This window comes from Ranitomeya variabilis, chromosome 4 (assembly GCF_051348905.1).
Source record: "Ranitomeya variabilis isolate aRanVar5 chromosome 4, aRanVar5.hap1, whole genome shotgun sequence".
Lineage (NCBI taxonomy): Eukaryota > Metazoa > Chordata > Amphibia > Anura > Dendrobatidae > Ranitomeya > Ranitomeya variabilis.
This window is the reverse complement of record NC_135235.1, coordinates 505,276,663-505,290,037: the sequence shown is the minus strand read 5'-3', so window position 1 is coordinate 505,290,037 and position 13,375 is coordinate 505,276,663. Positions and strand designations below refer to the sequence as shown.

Sequence of the window (13,375 nt, the reverse complement as noted above, 5' to 3'; positions counted from 1 at the left end):
CTCCAACGAATGCTGGGGGAGAAGAGATGAATTCTGCCTTCAGCACCACATGCGGGGGGGGACAGCGCTTAGTGTAGAGCTGTCTCTCCTGCGGGCGGTACGTGCACACGGAGGAGAGTGCACACTGTTCTCCGTGTGCACGTGTGCAGGACGTATTGCAGTACGTGCTGCGGTAGAAAAACGAACATGTCTCCGTGTTTTGCACTCGGACACACGGTCCGTGAAAACACGGAGACATGTGCATAGACCCATTAATTTGAATGGGTCTACGTGTGTCAGTGTCTCCGGTACGTGAGAAAACTGTCACTACACGTACCGGAGACACTGACGTGTGAAAGAGGCCTAACACAAAGCTTAAAATGAAGATTAAGAAACAAACACAAGATGGATTTAATCAACCGAGATATCATTTTATTCATTATAACGGTGCCGACCTGACGCTGTCTGTAGGTTACTATGCACAATCCTGCTGACAGGTTCCCTTTAAGGAAAGAGAGCTTGGCCATATTATATTAGAACCCTTTCACTTCCGTGCAATTTTCTGTTTTTCCGTTTTTCCTCCCCTTCTTCCAAGAGCCGCCCATAACTTTTTTATTTTTCCGTCAATATGGCCATATGAGGGCTGTTTTTTTGATGAATGAGTTGTACTTTTGAATGACACCATTCATTCTGCCACATAGTGTACTGGAAAACAAGAAAGAAATGTCAAATACGGTGATATTGCAAAAAAAAGTGCAATTCCATAATGGTTTTTTTTGTTTGTTTTTTTTATTTACAATGTTCAATATATGGTAAAGTTGACCTGGCAATATGATTTTTCAGGTCAGTATGAGTACACAGATACCAAACATGTATATATTTTTTTTTACCTAAGGAAGTTGTCCACTACTCGGACAGCCTCTTCTCATACCCCACGCTTGGTCCCAATATAATAAAAAAGCCTATATTTACCGCTCGTGCCGTCACCGTTCCCGTGGTGCTGGCACTCGCTCTCTCAGGGCTCAAGTGCGATTGTTGTGACATGTGACGCCGATGCCCAATCAGCTCTGGTGTCACTGTCTCCGCCTTCGGACAAATTGAACATCAAGAAGAAGTCCAGGCTGCAGTTCATCTGACTTCCTCTTCATGTTCAATTCGACAGAAGGCGGAGACAGTGGCACCAGTGCTGATTGGCTGTCGGGGTCATGTGTCACAACAACCGCACTGAAGCCCCAGGGGGAGATAGTGCTGACACCGCGGGAACGGCATAGGCACACCAGGTGAATATAAGCGGTTTTATTTTATTAAGGCCAAGCGTGTGGTATGAGAAGGAGTTGTCCTAGCAGTGGACAACTTCTATAAGTGGTGAAAAAATATTCAGAAATTTGTGAAACAAAAAAAAAAAAATCGCTTTTTTTTTTTTGCCATTTCCCGAGATCCATAACATTTTCGGTATCTGGGGCTATGTGAGGGCGTATTTTGTGTACACTGAGCTGGCGTTTTCAATAATACCATTTTGGGGTAGATATGATGTTTTGATCTCCATTTATATTGTAATGTTGTGCCAAAAAATACTAATTCTGGGGTTCTTATATTGTTTCTCATTATGACATTTACCGATCAGATTATTTTAATTTATATTTTTATAGATCGGAAATTTCTGAACACAGCGATACTATTTTATTTTTAATGGGGGTTATTTGAACTTTTGTGTTTTTTTATTTTTGTTATATTTTTTATATTTTTTTATTTTTTACTTTATTTAATAGTTACCTTAGGAGACTTGAAGCTGTGATTGCCCGATCGCCTGTGCTATACATAGCAATGCTTCAGCACTGCTATGTAAGGCTACTTTCACACTAGCGTCGGGAAAGACCCGTCGCTGTGCGTCGGGCCGACGTTCCCGACGCTAGCGTGGTCTCCGCCGCACAACGGGGGCAGCGGATGTATTTTTCCAACGCATCCGCTGCCCCATTGTGAGGTGCGGGGAAGTGCCGGGAGGTGGGGGCGGAGTTCCGGCGGTCGGAGAAAGCGGACCGTCGGGAGCAAAAAACGTTACATGTAAGGTTTTTTTCTCCCGACGGTCCGCTAACACACGCCCAAGCGTCGCAAAACGGACGCGACGTTTGGCAATGCGTCGCAAATGCGTCGCTAATGCGTCGCTAATGTTAGTCTATGACGAAAAAACGTATCCAGCAAGAACTTTTGCTGGATGCGTATTTTCGGCAAAACGACGCATTTGCGACGTATTGCAGTTAACGCTAGTGTGAAAGTAGCCTTAAGCAGAAATCACGATCTCCTATGAACAGGAAGATCATGATGACAGGCATGGTGGTCTTCTGCAGACCCATGGCTGTCATAACATTCCATTGGTGCCCTGCGATCACGAGACAGGAGCACTGATGGGTGGCATCAATGACACGCTCGATTGACAGCTGCATTTAACTGATAAACATCTGTGGCTGTTAGAGGCACTTGATGGCTTCATCAAAGGCAGGGACATGGCCAATGACGTACATGTAAGCCTGACCTTTTATTCTTGTGGAAGGTCATATACTATCTGTGATGGTTCCTGTCCCTTATGTTCTGGCTTTGGCTGCTAGGTGGCACCACGCCTTTATTGCGAGTGACCTGTGATTGCTACAGTCCTTTTTTTCCTGTGACTTTTGGTGTTGCTGGATCAGGGAGCTATGGGGTTGTCTGGTTTTGATTACTCTCTTTTGAGAGCCATGGGCGGAGCTGTCTGCTGTTTTAACCTCTGGGTTTCTGCCTTCAATTGTCAGGCAATAAGTTCTGCTTACTAACTCTATATTTGCTCAGTCTTCATGGTGTTGCCTGTTTTGTTACCCTGGCTTGTATTTAGACCACCTGTTTGTTCTCTGATTTGGTTCCTTATGTGACCCCCTTGGCACGTTCCGTGTGGTGACCCTACTTGCCTTCAGCTTGCTCCACTAGTAAGCAGATGACTCTGTGGCCCAAGCCCAGGGGGCCCTGTGTAAGTCCTGATCCAGATCCCTGTACAGGGGTTAAAGGGTGAAGTAGAGGGCAAACCCTGGAATCTGTTAAACAAAGTGGCTTGCGCAAAACTTGTCTGTGGAAGCTATATTAACAGCTTACATGAACAGCGCTATTGTGACAGGTAGACTGAGGTGTCTGGCAGTAGTTAATTTCCCACTCAAATTCAGTCAGAAGAAATAGCTGTGGCCTGAAATAGCTCTCTAAGGGTCCACAGACACATCAGATGAAAGCAGACTGAGCCCGTTGATTTTGGCTGGCAAGGACGAGTTTTTGATGAGCATGTGTAAGAAGGAAGACCAGGCTGCAGGTATGCAAGTACCTGTATTGAGCCGGGTTCGGAACTGCTGAAGTTGCATCCCTTGTTTCCTGGGGAAAGGAATAGAGGACCAGACAGGTCCCATGACCCAGGAAGAGGGGCGTGTTTAGAGAGAGAACCCCGGTGGAAGCTGAGGTAGAAAGCGCGCGAAGCAGCAGAAAGGCCCTGCCACCAGCGTGCGAGCAGCACTCCGCACCTGAATCGCCGGCGCTGCAAAGGACTGCAGCAGACAGACCCGGTGGCCTAGAGAGAGATCGGGTGCAGGACTGCCATCTGACCCCGATTCACCAGGGTATATCTGCCATGCCACATCGGGCTCAGACAGTGCTGGAGCCCACCGCAGTAAGGGTATGTGTCCACGTTCAGGATTGCATCAGGATTTGGTCAGGATTTTTCATCAGTATTTGTAAGCCAAAACCAGGAGTGGGTGATAAATGCAAAAGTGGTGCATATGTTTCTGTTATACTTTTCCTCTAATTGTTCCAGTCCTGGTTTTGGCTTACAAATACTGATGAAAAATCCTGACCAAATCCTGATGCAATCCTGAACGTGGACACATACCCTAATAAGTAGTGTTGAGCATTCCGATACCGCAAGTATCGGGTATCGGCCGATACTTAGTGGTATCGGAATTCCGATACCGAGATCCGATACTTGCCGCGTATCGGATACCGGAATCGGAAGTTCCCAGGATTCAAACTGCACAAATTTGCACGAATTCAGCCAATGAGAATGATTCCAAGTGTGGGCACATCCTGTTCAGCATGGAGGGCATGAAACTACTGGCAAGGCTGTGATTGGCTGCTGAAATGATGTCATGCTGCAGTTTAAAAGTCGCTGGCGCCATTTTGCGCTCACTCTGCTGTGAATTCAGTTAGTGACAGGACGCTGTTTGCTGACTGAGGGCCAGTTTAGAGATAGCGATTTGCTTCATTGTTCTTTTCCAAGGCTAATTTAGCAACCGCTGTGTTCACCTACTAATCACCTTGCTTTTGCCTTGCAGCGCTGTTTTCACAGCGATCTGCAAGGTCTGTGTGTGTGTGTGTGAGTGCAGCCCACTCTCTAGTCTGTGTGCAGCCAATAGGCCATAGCTGGTTGTATTCAGTTCAGGGAGGGTGGTTCATTGCCTCATACTGTTCGATTTTTATTTTTTTTTCAAGTAGTGTAGTCTGCTGCTCATTTTTTCTAATAATTCCTATTAGTGACTTTCCACCCGTATCCAGCTAACTTGTGGAAAAACACTACATAGGATAACGTAGAGGAGTGTTTTTGGGCCTTGCAGCGCCGTTTACGGCTGTCTGCACGGTCTCAGTGTGACTGCAGCTTGCCCTGTAGTCTGTAAGCAGCCATAGCCTGGTTGTATCCAGCTCAGGGTTCTTCACTGCGTTATACCGTCAAATCAATTTTCCTTTTGTTTTAAGTAGTGCAGGCTGCTGCACATTTTTTCAAAAAATTCCTATTAGTGTCTTTCCACCCGTATCCAGCTAACTTGTGGAAAAACACTACATAGGATAACGTAGAGGAGGGTTTTTGGGCCTTGCAGCGCCGTTTACGGCTGTCTGCACTGTCTCCGTGTGACTGCAGCTCACCCTGTAGTCTGTGAGCAGCCATAGCCTGGTTGTATCCAGCTCAGGGTTCTTCACTGCGTCATACCATCAAATCAATTTTCCTTTTGTTTTAAGTAGTGCAGGCTACTGCACATTTTTTTAAAAAATTCCTATTAGTGTCTTTCCACCCGTATCCAGCTAACTTGTGGAAAAACACTACATAGGATAACGTAGAGGAGGGTTTTTGGGCCTTGCAGCGCCGTTTACGGCTGTCTGCACGGTCTCTGTTATGATCCTTAGTGGTTGAGGATCACAAATTACTCCAGCAAGGTGACTAAACATAGGACAAGCTCTAGGGAGGTGGAAAACTGGACTGACTGCAAAACTGAACGTATCCAACCACACTAGAGGCAGCCGGTGAACGTGTCTAAAATCCTAGACGTCTCGAGCCAGCCTGAGGAACTAACTACCCCTAGAGAGAAAGAAAGACCTCTCTTGCCTCCAGAGAAATAATCCCCAAAGATATAGAAGCCCCCAACAGATAATAACGGTGAGGTAAGAGGAAGGCACATACACAGGGGTGAAAGATTCAGCAAAAGAGGCCCACTAATTCTAGATAGCAGAAAATAGAAAAGGGGTCTATGCGGTCAGTAAAAAAACCCTTACAAAATATCCACACTGAGATTTCAAGAACCCCCACACCAACTAACGGTGTGAGGGGAGAAACTCAGTCCCCTAGAGCAACCAGCAAGTAAGAAATCACATTTTAACAAGCTGGACAAAAAACATGATGAACACTGATAATCAGAAACTGAACAAACAAAAACTTAGCTTGTCTTGGAGAGACTGGGAGCAAGGTAGTCACCAGGAATCTGAAGAGCACTGAATACATTGATAGCAGGCAAGGAACTGAGTATCCAGGTGAGCTAAATAGGAAACCAACCAAGGATAATGAACCAGCTGATGAAGCCAACCTGCAGAAAGACAAAACTACACAGTACCGCTTGTGACCACTAGAGGGAGCCCAAAAATAGGGTTCACAACAGTACCTCCCCCTTGAGGAGGGGTCACCGAACCCTCATCAAGACCCCCAGGGCGATCAGGATCAGCTGCGTGGAAGGCACGAACCAAATCGGCCGCATGAACATCAGAGGCGACAACCCAGGAATTATCCTCCTGACCATAGCCCTTCCACTTAACCAGATACTGAAGTCTCCGTCTAGAGATACGAGAATCCAAAATCTTCTCAACCACGTACTCCAATTCGCCCTCGACCAGCACCGGAGCAGGAGGCTCAACAGAAGGAACCACAGGTACCACATACCTCCACAACAAAGACCTATGGAACACATTATGGATGGCAAACGATGCCGGGAGATCCAAACGAAAAGACACCGGGTTAAGGATTTCCAAGATCTTATAAGGACCGATGAAGCGAGGCTTAAACTTAGGAGATGAAACCTTCATAGGAACATACCGAGAAGACAGCCACACCAAATCCCCAACACAAAGTCGGGGACCCACACCGCGGCAGCGGTTGCCAAGGCGCTGAGCCCTCTCCTGTGACAATTTCAGATTGTCCACCACATGGCTCCAAATCTGCTGCAACCTATCCACCACAGAATCCACCCCAGGACAGTCAGAAGACTCAACCTGACCCGAGGAAAAACGAGGATGGAAACCAGAATTGCAGAAAAAAGGCGAAACCAAGGTAGCAGAACTAGCCCGATTATTAAGGGCAAACTCGGCCAATGGCAAAAAAGTCACCCAATCATCCTGATCAGCAGAAACAAAACATCTCAAATAAGTCTCCAACGTCTGATTAGTTCGCTCGGTTTGGCCATTAGTCTGAGGATGGAAGGCCGACGAAAAAGACAAATCAATGCCCATCTTAGCACAAAAAGTTTGCCAAAACCTGGACACAACCTGGGATCCTCTATCAGACACAATATTTTCAGGAATGCCGTGCAAGCGAACCACATTCTGAAAAAATAGAGGAACCAAATCGGAGGAGGAAGGCAGCTTAGGCAAGGGCACCAAATGGACCATCTTGGAAAAACGATCACACACCACCCAGATGACAGACATTTTCTGAGATACTGGCAGATCCGAAATAAAATCCATGGAAATGTGCGTCCAAGGCCTTTTCGGGACAGGCAAAGGCAAAAGCAAACCGCTGGCACGAGAACAGCAAGGCTTAGCCCGAGCACAAATCCCACAAGACTGCACAAAGGAACGCACATCCCGCGACAAGGAAGGCCACCAGAAGGACCTAGCCACCAAATCTCTGGTACCAAAAATCCCAGGATGACCCGCCAACACCGAAGAATGAACCTCGGAAATAACTCTGCTGGTCCATCTATCCGGGACAAACAGTCTCTCTGGTGGACAACGGTCAGGTCTATCCGCCTGAAATTTCTGCAGCACTCGTCGCAAATCTGGGGAAATGGCAGACAAAATCACTCCCTCTCTGAGAATACCAGCCGGCTCAGAAACTCCCGGAGAGTCAGGCACAAAACTCCTAGAAAGTGCATCAGCTTTCACGTTCTTCGAACCAGGCAGGTATGAGACCACGAAGTTGAAACGGGAGAAAAACAACGACCAACGAGCCTGTCTAGGATTCAGGCGCTTGGCAGACTCGAGGTAAATCAGATTTTTGTGATCAGTCAGGACCACCACACGATGTTTAGCTCCTTCGAGCCAATGTCGCCACTCCTCAAATGCCCACTTCATAGCCAACAACTCCCGATTACCAACATCATAATTTCGCTCGGCAGGCGAAAACTTTCTTGAAAAAAAAGCACACGGCTTCATCACAGAGCCCTCAGAGCTTCTCTGCGACAAAACAGCCCCTGCTCCAATCTCGGAAGCATCAACCTCGACCTGGAAGGGGAGAGAGACATCTGGCTGACATAAGACTGGAGCTGAAGAAAACCGGTGCTTAAGCTCCCGAAAGGCCTCCACGGCTGCAGGAGACCAATTAGTCACATCAGAGCCCTTTTTGGTCAAATCCGTCAAAGGTTTAACCACACTAGAAAAATTAGCGATGAAACGACGGTAAAAATTAGCAAAACCCAAGAACTTCTGAAGACTCTTAACAGACGTGGGCTGAGCCCAGTCATGAATAGCCTGGACCTTGACTGGGTCCATCTCCACAGTAGAAGGAGAAAAAATAAAACCCAAAAAGGAGACCTTCTGTACTCCGAAGAGGCATTTTGAGCCCTTCACAAATAAAGCATTAGCACGAAGGACCTGAAACACCATCCTGACCTGCTTCACATGGGACTCCCAATCATCAGAAAAAAACAAAATGTCATCCAGATAAACAATCATAAATTTATCCAGATATTCTCGGAAAATGTCATGCATGAAGGACTGAAACACAGAAGGAGCATTAGAGAGTCCAAAAGGCATCACCAAGTACTCAAAATGGCCTTCGGGCGTATTAAATGCTGTTTTTTATTCATCTCCCTGCTTAATGCGCACAAGATTATACGCACCACGGAGATCTATCTTGGTGAACCAACTGGCACCCTTAATCCGAGCAAACAAATCAGACAATAGTGGCAAAGGATACTGAAATTTGACTGTGATTTTATTCAGAAGGCGATAATCTATACACGGTCTCAAAGAACCGTCCTTCTTGGCCACAAAAAAGAATCCTGCACCAAGAGGGGAAGAGGATGGGCGAATATGTCCCTTCTCCAAAGACTCCTTTATATAACTCCACATCGCGGCATGCTCTGGTATAGACAAATTAAAAAGTCGTCCCTTAGGGAATTTACTACCAGGAATTAAATTTATAGCACAGTCACAATCCCTATGAGGGGGCAGGACACTGGACCTGGGCTCATTAAATACATCCTGGTAGTCAGACAAAAACTCAGGGACCACAGAAGGAGTGGAAGAAGCAATAGACACCAATGGAGTATCGCCATGAATTCCCTGACAACCCCAACTAGACACAGACATAGCTTTCCAATCTAAAACTGGATTATGAGCCTGCAGCCATGGCAGACCCAAAACGACAACATCATGTAAATTATGCAGAACAAGAAAGCGAATCACCTCCTGATTAGTGTTGAGCGATACCTTCCGATATCGGAAAGTATCGGTATCAGAAAGTATCGGCCGATACCGTCAAAATATCGGATCCAATCCGATACCGATACCCGATCCCAATGCAAGTCAATGGGACGAAAATATCGGAATTAAAATAAACCCTTTATAAACTTGTATGTTCATTCTACATGAAGGAAAACAACTAAGAATAATGTAGGATGTATTGGGGGACGTGGCGGAGATATTAAAGGCACAGAGGTTTAGCCCAATGTAAAAGAATAGCAGGATTTTTTTTTTTTTTTATGACGTTCGGCGTTAGAAAGAATTTGACTATGTTAATTTTTTTTTTTTTTATGTCAGATATTGATGTTTCACTACTTCCACGCCCTTCACCTTCTTTTTTACTTCTCCCACGCTTTCTTCTTCATTATCCTCATCATCAGCTTCTTTGACATCAACTTCTTCACCTTATTCATCTTCTTCTTCATCTTCTACCTATTATTTTTTGGGTTACATTGTTCATATTCTTTTTATTTTACTATTATCTTCATCATATTCTACTTCTTCATCATATTCTTATTTGTGACAGGCATTCCCGTAGTTGTTATCTATAAAAGTTTGAAGATTACACCTTCCGTTCTGCCTGTCACAAAACAGTTACATTTGTCCGCGTTCAGTTTAGCCTGCAGCATCAGGCTTTATCCAGGGGCACCACGAGGAGGAACGGACTCACCCCCATACACTGCTTAGTCTTCTTCTGCTTATAATTTAGATAATATTTTTTGCTCTGATATTTAGTGTTATGCTTAATGTTCTTCTGCTCTTTGTTCTGCAGCCTCTTGTTCTTCTGCTTCTCGGTCTTCCAGGTCGTCGTCGTCTCCAGGGTCGTCGTCTCCGGGGTCGTCGTCATCGGGGTGGTCTTCAGGGTCATCGTCTCCAGGGTCGTCGTCATCACGGTGGTTGTCGTCTCTGGTGTCGTCGTCATCTTAGGGGTGGTCTTCCGGGTCATCGTGTTTAGTCTCTTGAACTTGGAAATGTAGCAGAAGGTACAAGAAGGCTGAGAAAATGCCGAGAACCAGCTGATGGAACTGGAACTCGGATGGCTACCCGAAGTTCCAAGAGCCAATGGAACTACCGAGGACCAGCTGACGTTACTGGAACCCGGTTACTAAGCAGGAGGTACCCGTGCCTGAAAGCACTACCAAGGACCACCTGACGTTGGTGGAACTCGGATACCCAGAGGGAGGCACCTAAGCCAAAGGCTCTGCCCGGAACCAGCTGACGGTACTGGAACCAGGATGGGGAGCAGAAGGTGCAAGAGCAAAAGACACTGCCGAGAACCAGCTGACGGTGCTGGAACCCGGATGGGTAGCCGAAGGTCCAAGAGCCAATGGAACTACCGAGGACCAGCTGACGTTACTGGAACCCGGTTACTAAGCAGGAGGTACCCGTGCCTGAAAGCACTACCAAGGACCACCTGACGTTGGTGGAACTCGGATACCCAGAGGGAGGCACCTAAGCCAAAGGCTCTGCCCGGAACCAGCTGACGGTACTGGAACCAGGATGGGGAGCAGAAGGTACAAGAGCAAGTGTCTGCGTGGCTTTTGCAGGACACGATGCCGGCTGCACAGCAGGGGAACAGCTGGCGGTGCTGAACCCCACTGACACATTGGCTGGTGTTTTTCTCTGTGCAGCTAGCAGTACCGGGCCCCAACTGGCGGTGTTAGAGCCCGGGGTCAGCAGGAGGAGGAGATGGAGCAGAGTGTAGGCCGAAGCCTGCACTGGCGGCAGCTTTTGGGTCTGTTGTGCCTGCGTGGCAGTTGCAGGACACGTTGCCGGCTGCACAGCAGGGGAACAGCTGGCGGTGCTGAACCCCACTGACACATTGGCGAGGTGTTTTTCTCTGTGCAGCTAGCAGTACCGGGCCCCAACTGGCGGTGTTGGAGCCCGGGCTCTGCAGGGGGAGCAGAGTGTAGGCCGAAGCCTAATTGAACCAATTTCAAAGGTAACCTTTAACCCCCCCTCAGGGGTTACAAAGTAGAAGAGCCACAGCTTATGCAGCAGTAGTGCTGCACAAGTCAAAGGTTGCTCTTTTAATTTCGCTCCTTGCACACGCTGAATGAAACACGTCTAACATTTAGCCCTTTATACAGTCAAACTGTGTTGGAGGCGCGAGTTCCCTTTGTAATGAGACGCAGCACAGATGTCAAGAATCCCACCTTGGTGCTGGGTGCAGCCTCCTGAGCGTTGTTATTTGCTGTACAGGAGTCTGCGCTGTCGTGTTGTCCCCTGGCCTAGCGCTGTTAGCGCTGCCCATCTTCTGACATCATTTAATGTCGGCCGGTGCGGTTCGCGATGACCATGAATCCCAACCCCGCAGTGTCTTAACATTGTTAAAACACTGCGGGGCTGGGATTCAGGGCCTGGCGCAGCACATATGTTCGCCTCTCACACTCGGGTCCTTACACCCGCTTCAGACTGTGCGGCGTCATCTGATCCCTTATCGCATGCCACGGCCATGAAGCCGCACAGTCCGAAGAAGGCGGAAGGAGAGGAGGGACAGGCGAACTGATGCACTGATCATGCCCATCAATCACACCCTCGCAGTCCCAATAAATAAGACACCGAGGGGCGTTGTGTGGGTCAGGGCGGCCGCAGAGGCGCAGCCAGCCAAACAATGATGCCAGAAGACGGGCAGCGCTACCAAGGGGGTTGCAGCGTGTCATTACAAAGGAAAGTCACACCACCGGGACGGTTAAATGGTCACACAGAGGACACATTTCAGACGTGTTTTCAGTTCCACATGTGCGAGGAGAATACGTTTATGAGCCACCTTGCACACATGCAGCATTACCGCTGTACAAGGTGGCTGGATAACGTAAAAACGCCTGGGGGAGGGGGGACAGGTTCCCTTCAATTTCAGTTCTGGTGTCTGCGTGGCTTTTGCAGGACACGATGCCGGCTGCACAGCAGGGGAACAGCTGGCGGTGCTGAACCCCACTGACACATTGGCTGGTGTTTTTCTCTGTGCAGCTAGCAGTACCGGGCCCCAACTGGCGGTGTTAGAGCCCGGGGTCAGCAGGAGGAGGAGATGGAGCACAGTGTAGGCCGAAGCCTGCACTGGCGGCAGCTTTTGGGTCTGTTGTGCCTGCGTGGCAGTTGCAGGACACGTTGCCGGCTGCACAGCAGGGGAACAGCTGGCGGTGCTGAACCCCACTGACACATTGGCGAGGTGTTTTTCTCTGTGCAGCTAGCAGTACCGGGCCCCAACTGGCGGTGTTGGAGCCCGGGCTCTGCAGGGGGAGCAGAGTGTAGGCCGAAGCCTAATTGAACCAATTTCAAAGGTAACCTTTAACCCCCCCTCAAGGGTTACAAAGTAGAAGAGCCACAGCTTATGCAGCAGTAGTGCTGCACAAGTCAAAGGTTGCTCTTTTAATTTCGCTCCTTGCACACGCTGAATGAAACACGTCTAACATTTAGCCCTTTATACAGTCAAACTGTGTTGGAGGCGCGAGTTCCCTTTGTAATGAGACGCAGCACAGATGTCAAGAATCCCACCTTGGTGCTGGGTGCAGCCTCCTGAGCGTTGTTATTTGCTGTACAGGAGTCTGCGCTGTCGTGTTGTCCCCTGGCCTAGCGCTGTTAGCGCTGCCCATCTTCTGACATCATTTAATGTCGGCCGGTGCGGTTCGCGATGACCATGAATCCCAGCCCCGCAGTGTCTTAACATTGTTAAAACACTGCGGGGCTGGGATTCAGGGCCTGGCGCAGCACATATGTTCGCCTCTCACACTCGGGTCCTTACACCCGCTTCAGACTGTGCGGCGTCATCTGATCCCTTATCGCATGCCACGGCCATGAAGCCGCACAGTCCGAAGAAGGCGGAAGGAGAGGAGGGACAGGCGAACTGATGCACTGATCATGCCCATCAATTACACCCTCGCAGTCCCAATAAATAAGACACCGAGGGGCGTTGTGTGGGTCAGGGCGGCCGCAGAGGCGCAGCCAGCCAAACAATGATGCCAGAAGACGGGCAGCGCTACCAAGGGGGTTGCAGCGTGTCATTACAAAGGAAAGTCACACCACCGGGACGGTTAAATGGTCACACAGAGGACACATTTCAGACGTGTTTTCAGTTCCACATGTGCGAGGAGAATACGTTTATGAGCCACCTTGCACACATGCAGCATTACCGCTGTACAAGGTGGCTGGATAACGTAAAAACGCCTGGGGGAGGGGGGACAGGTTCCCTTCAATTTCAGTTCTGGTGTCTGCGTGGCTTTTGCAGGACACGATGCCGGCTGCACAGCAGGGGAACAGCTGGCAGTGCTGAACCCCACTGACACATTGGCTGGTGTTTTTCTCTGTGCAGCTAGCAGTACCGGGCCCCAACTGGCGGTGTTAGAGCCCGGGGTCAGCAGGAGGAGGAGATGGAGCAGAGTGTAGGCCGAAG

General features: G+C 48.5%; 1 long non-coding RNA gene across 1 annotated transcript in view; it reads left to right on the top strand.

Annotated features, from left to right (window-relative positions):
• Positions 1–1,174: 1,174 nt before the first annotated feature.
• Positions 1,175–13,375, top strand: part of LOC143769072 (uncharacterized) — a 134,112-nt gene continuing 121,911 nt past the window's right edge. Inside the window, exon 1 of the long non-coding RNA XR_013214201.1 lies at positions 1,175–1,259. This is a non-coding gene — a long non-coding RNA (uncharacterized LOC143769072). The remainder of the gene's footprint in view (positions 1,260–13,375) is intronic.